This window comes from Schistosoma mansoni (assembly GCF_000237925.1).
Source record: "Schistosoma mansoni, WGS project CABG00000000 data, supercontig 0137, strain Puerto Rico, whole genome shotgun sequence".
Taxonomy (NCBI): Eukaryota; Metazoa; Platyhelminthes; class Trematoda; order Strigeidida; family Schistosomatidae; genus Schistosoma; species Schistosoma mansoni.
Genome location: NW_017386040.1, coordinates 145506 through 152139, shown reverse-complemented (window position 1 = coordinate 152139; position 6634 = coordinate 145506). Strand labels below are relative to the sequence as shown.

At 34.0% G+C, this 6634-nt stretch overlaps 1 non-coding gene across 1 annotated transcript; it reads right to left on the bottom strand.

Moving 5' to 3' along the window:
• Positions 1–5945: 5945 nt before the first annotated feature.
• Smp_tRNA_01263_Gln_CTG.1.1 lies at positions 5946–6016 on the bottom strand. Its single transcript has one exon. It is a non-coding gene (tRNA).
• Positions 6017–6634: the final 618 nt, after the last annotated feature.

Here is a 6634-nt window from a genome sequence, read left to right as displayed (position 1 = left end):
CATGACCTAAAGTTCTCAGTTCGATCCGTTTTGCGCTCGTATATGTTCTCTGCTGAGTAGTGCCAGTAGGATGAAACAGATGTTCGGCGCATTCTAGTTTTCTATGGTCGTCCGCGATGTGAACCATGGATAATTAGTGTATAAAAGTATAGTACACAGAACAAATGAAGAAATCATAAATATGTAAAATAAGCTACACTTAAATTGAACTAATACTTATGAAAATGTCCGTAAAAATAAAACTTCCTAGGCGTTTTATGATAAAACTACTAAAGCAAGGTGTTAGTAACTTTCTGAATTCCAAATTTCTCAAAATAATAAGATGATTTTTCAGTGATATTTTTCATAGTTTATTTCACAAACTAATTTTAGTTAAATAATTACTGGAAACCAGATAGTACTGGACAACCATTTAATACTCGTATGGAACTCTTCAGAAATGCTTATCTATGGTTCCATTAGGGATTCATCCCAGAACATTTCAATCCCTTAGTGACTGCTTATTATTTAGACCACTGACATGGCACCCAGTAGTTTACATTTCTAATTACTTCATGATATTGTGCAATCATCTTGTAATACTATCTGTGGGTAATTGTAATTCTATATACTTTCGCAGTATAATATTTTTAAATGACAAATAAAGTACAGTAGATTCATACTCGCTGTAAATTTATGTCGTGGCATTCCATTTTTGGAAGGCTTGTGCCTAGTCTGAAGCTAAGCTGTTTTCTACTTAGGGGTTTGTTATATCTAGAGCTTTGATTCTTGCTATGCCGCGTACTACTAGACTACTTGAACGATCGAACCCGTAACGTCGCAAGAGAGAATACAGAAGACTAGTCAGTAGGAATGTTATTCCCAAAACAGTGTCAAATATAATACAAAAATCTCATGTATTTATAGTTTTTGTCTGAAAGTAAATCATCATTTCGGATAGCCAATAGGCACATAGGGAATCCTTCTTATTCATCCAATAGGGAAGTTACACGTCAACATTCTATAATGTCTCTGTAGCGGTGATTGGATGGGATGTCTTTGGCTCTTTCTGATCTTCTTGAGGCTTCCTTGAGTTTACCAACGAGCCATCCTTACAGGGTTGTTTGCATTACACAATGATTGTCAAAGAATTTTGAACAGAAAAGAACGATAGAAAAATGTAAGCCAATGGTTTAATAAGCACGTAGGCTCCACTTACGTTTAAAGCAATGCAAGCAGTCGATCACAATTCACAAACAAACAAATATAAAATTATTAATAATATGATTATCAAAACTGGAAGCTATAGTAGTTTGGGTTTCCTTATACGTTACATAGTTCAAGTTACTTAATCAACTAATAGTTAAAAGTTTATTCATTATTCAATTAGTTCCTATCATTGTTTTATTTGTTTCTCTCTATAGAAACAAAGTTTTTAAATCGTTGAATTTATGAGTCGATTAAGATTTAATAACCATGGAATACCGGCCGTTTCGTCCTAGCACGGGAATCCTCAACGATGTACATTCACAATCCCACATAAAAGGGACTCGAATCCAGAACCTTGTCTCACACGCAAACGCTTAACCTCTAGACCACTGAGTTGACATCCAACAGTGTTAATGTCTAACTTTAATCGATCCATGAAATTGTGCCACCATCCACCGTTGTGTTCAGTGAGTCACTGCCTCACAATAAACGTGGTTGAACTCCGCTGGTCACAGCTTCTCACTTGAGCTCCAAGGAATACCCCTTGAAGCCAGTCAGCGGTGAGCACATGAATTCAACTACTAAATTACTAAAATCTCCATAAAACTCCCTTCTGATAAAAATAAAGTTTTATTGATTTCAATCGTTAATATTTAAAAAAGCACGCCCTAACAACGAGGAAAGAAAATGTTATCAATGTTTTTTATTCTATTTGATTGTTTTAATTATCATGTAATGAAACTTGAAATGTTAAAAACCAATGAATGAATGGGGGAATGGTTTTTTGTCAACATATTTTTTCGCTGAAAAAATTTATTTTTCAATGAATTTATTAAACAGTAATTATAATCTTAATAGTTGAGATCATGAATCAATCGAAGCTAGACCACCATGGAAAACCCGGAAGCACTGTTAGACGGCCGTTTCGTCTTATTGTGGGACTCCTCAGCAGTGCGCATCCACAATTCCACCTCGCAAGGTTCGAACCCAGTACTTATCAGTTTCGCGCGCTAGCGCTTAACCACTAGACCACTGAGCTGGCCAGCATCCAACTGTGGTAATGTCAAACTTCAAATAATCCACGAAATTGAGAGCGAAACTGATAGATCCCAACTAGGACGAAACGCGTGTCCTGGATTCCACTGATAGTCACTATCCATCTTTGCTTAGAATGCTTGCAATTTAAAGTAATATCGAGGCATTCCATACAGTATACACATATACCAATAAGAGACTGATCAATTGCAATCTTAAACATCAATGAAAAGATCCAAGTAAACAACAATACTAAGTAAATCTAATGTAATAATATGTTCTTCTATAAACATATTCTTTTTTAAACATAATACATTCGTGTAATCAGAATCACTTGTCAGTTTCATAAATATTAAGTTAGCCAGATTTGGATTTAGAGTTAAATGGAGATTGTAAGTTAGCGGATTTATATAAATAGATAACTCGTTAAGATAACTCGTTAAGAGAATGGAAAGGAATAAAAAACGATCTGTAGGTAAGAAACAATGAAACAATGTAAGAGATCATGCATATATGCATATATATATATATATATATATATATATATATATAAATCATAGAGTAATGAAAGAAGACATGATCATTGAAAGAAACGACATGAAAAATGCATTATTTGTTTCTGTTACTAACGAGAATTGTTGTAGTCGTGCTTTTTCCATGCCAGTTTGAGAGATAGAGAGAGAGCAGATGTGTGTGTACATATGTATGGCCACATAGGATAACACAAAAGATATAAATCATAAAATACGTATTAAGAAAAACTTCATTGATAAGGCTGGAAATTTTTAATCATTTCATTATATTGATACAATACTAAAATAAGATTTCATACAATTTATGTTAGTAATGTTGAGATAGAATTAGAAAGGGAGTTCTGGAACAGTCAGTGTGAGAATGTGAAAACTGTCGAGCTTAATTGAGATCACAAACTGCCTGATGTTAGATGATGCTGGAAACCGGGAACCACTTAATAACCGCTTCGTCTTAGTATGGGGCTCCTCAGCGGTGTGCATCCACGATCTCTGGAATGCGAATCGTACACAAAACCTTCGCTCTTGCGCTCGAACGCTTAAAGCCTGGACAACTGATGTTGCATCTGATGGTTTTAATGTCTAAATTCAATCAACCCACGATACTGAGCGACCACGTTATACTGAGGACTATGATTTACTTACTGAAGACTAGCTTCATGAGAGATTTCCCGGAGATCTAGTGAAAGTCCATGACCAATGGAGTTCGACCGTTCCAGATGTGAGGTATTTACCCGTAAGACAATGAAATAAAGTCGTGCAATGTTGTGACTTCAGTGAAATCAGGCATTAGCATCATTAGATGCCCTATCAGTGGTCTGAAGGTTAAGCGTTCACGCGCGAGACCTAATGTCCTGGGTTGAATTCCTTCGTACAGGGTCGTGGATGCTCACTAATGAAGAGTCTCATACTAGAACAAAACGGCCATTTAGTGTTTCCAGATTTTTAACAGTGGTCTAACACTGATCGGTTCATAATCCCAATTAAGTTGTGAAATAATTTTGTAATATTTCATTTTAATTCTTTGAAAATTAGTCAACACCAGAATGTGAAAAGAAACGTTACACAGATTGTATTGTATTTTATTTTAGTCACTTTGACTTACTTAAACCTCATGCAAACATAGCCTAATAATAATGTATATGTATGAAATTAATTGATTATTTAGAGATGATCAATGTCATTCTTTTCCTTTATAGTGTTAGTGGAATTCTATCAATCAACTTTCAATATGATCACTAACCTTATTGGCTAGATACTGCATGTATTGTAATAAAATGTTAAGTTGCTGGATGTAGACTACAAGAAATTCTGTTTAACCTATGTATCGTATCAGTTGACATACTAACAATCATCAGTGAATTGATACACTCTGCACAATTTAAAGCTGTATCGTCTAGTTCCACAGTCTGAGATTCTAGTTATCTAAGCAACAAATGACTTTCTGAAAGACTGTCTTTAACTACCTATTAAGTATATATAATATAGATATAGTAAACGAGAACGCAAGAGGGGACAGTCAAATGTATTTTAATACAAAATCACAGAACATCTTAGTAAAATCTGATGACGATACAGTAAATACTTAATTTGAAAAATGCCAATCAATCGTCTCAAATTCCATTGTTCTTTCGTTTGTACTTCAACCACTCTCTGTTCTAACATTCTTTTCTTTGATCTTCTAAAACCTTCTGTCTGCAGACATTCCATTTTCGATTGATGATACATACTACTTATATCTTTAGACACCAGTAGCACACACCATATATATATATATAATTACGAATGGAACAATCTACTTTCAAAATTAAAATCACTATGAAAAATCACGGAAAATTTTCAAAAAAAACTTAAAAAACAATACTTGACAGTTGATATGCAATAAAACTACTAGAATTAACAATAAAATTTATGATGATGCCGAAGGATGACGTGGATGATGATGACGATGATGACGTCGATGTTGATAGATTTTTGCTTGTTGTCAGTGGAAGGTTTTTCTGTTCTCATTCAAAATTGTTTAAAAACAATGTCTAATAAAAAGGAAATATAAATTCAATGGGAATGGATTTAAGGTTAATAACTATTAAAAAGATTAATTCAAGTGATCTTATGAAGATTGGTATAATCTGTAGTTTTATACTTATCCCAGATTGGTCTCAGTTGTAAAGAAATTGAAAATCAGAATGTATTGGAAAGATAATTTTTCTAAGACATGGTCTCTTCAGCAGTATAATCCATTAACACATCAGAGATAGATAACAAGACTTTCAGGATTCTATCTTAATATGTAAAACGAAGTAAATGTCTAATGAGTCATGGTTTCTGTTATATCTCTTACTTAGATTCTTAGTATGTCGCGTATACTTGAGCACTCAAACGCTAGAACCCTCTCAAGTCGCAAAATGAGAAGACAGAAGACTAGTCAGTAGGAATGTTATTCCCAAAACAGTGTCAAATATAATACAAAAATCTCATGTATTTATAGTTTTTGTCTGAAAGTAAATCATCATTTCGGATAGCCAATAGGCACATAGGGAATCCTTCTTATTCATCCAATAGGGAAGTTACACGTCAACATTCTATAATGTCTCTGTAGCGGTGATTGGATGGGATGTCTTTGGCTCTTTCTGATCTTCTTGAGGCTTCCTTGAGTTTACCAACGAGCCATCTTTACAGTTTTCTAACTAATAACAGTTTTTGATAAGAATTGTGAATGCATTTCCAATGATTAATTGTGTATCATTTCCTAAACAGTATGTATTCCTAGGTCCAGTCATCCTATTTTTTTGTTTAGTCATTTATAATGATCTTGTCTCAGTTGATTGGTGTTAGCTGCTTTATTTTCAATGACTAAATCAAATTCTTTAAAAAAATACTTAGACACCGACATCCTAATTGCTTCCTATTCTGAAGAGATCTCTTACTCTTAAATCGGGAATAGAAAAAAGAAACCCGGAAAGTATAGAAGAAAATTTATTTTGAACGGTTTGTTTATGTACACAAAATAATAGCATTCATTAGATTATATAGAACCTTGAGACCCTAAATGTTACTTGAAAACACGTTTCAGTTGATAACAACGTTGATGATTATTAGCAAAAATGGATAGTGGCTAGCAGTGGAATCCAGGACGCGCGTTTCGTCTTATTTGGGGCTCGTCAGTTGGATGTGTCTGCATCTCAGAGTTGATATTCACTCTGGGACTCGAACCCAGTAACTTTCGCTTCAGACGCCATCGCGTTATCCACTCCGTTAATGAGTCTTGATAGTCACTTTCTTGTAGCAATGGGGTGAAGTTTTAAATTCACTTAGTATTAATAGTAAGTGAATTTAAATTTGATGATTGTTCATTTAGAATAAAAAGAGCATAAAAAAGCATTTTCTAAAGTTTTCTTGGACGTTTTTACAATCTACTGATTGATTCAAATAATTCGATTAAGTTTCCTGACTTCTGGGAGATTTTATGTTTAATTATCGAAGTCTTGTGATAAACGCTGTTCTTCAGTCGTTATGAACAATTTTATATGTTAAAATGATCAACAGAATAGTGGTTAGAGTTTTTTTAGCAAGGCTGTTTTCTACGGGATGGGGTTGCTGACATCATGTCTAACCCCCCCTCTTTTATCCTGTCTTGGGACGGACAGTAACTTTAGAAGAGCTACAAGCGGGATTGACGGATACATGATAATTCAGTGTCATTGATTAGATGTTAGATCTCCATTACTAGTAACAGTTCAAATATATGTAACACTTGTAACTGAAGACAAAATTGTGACACCTCTCTTAGCATTTAAATGTATCCATAGAGACTGATCAATAACAATCCTTAACGTAAAAAAATAGGATGACTTAAAGGCTTACATAAAACATATTTTCAA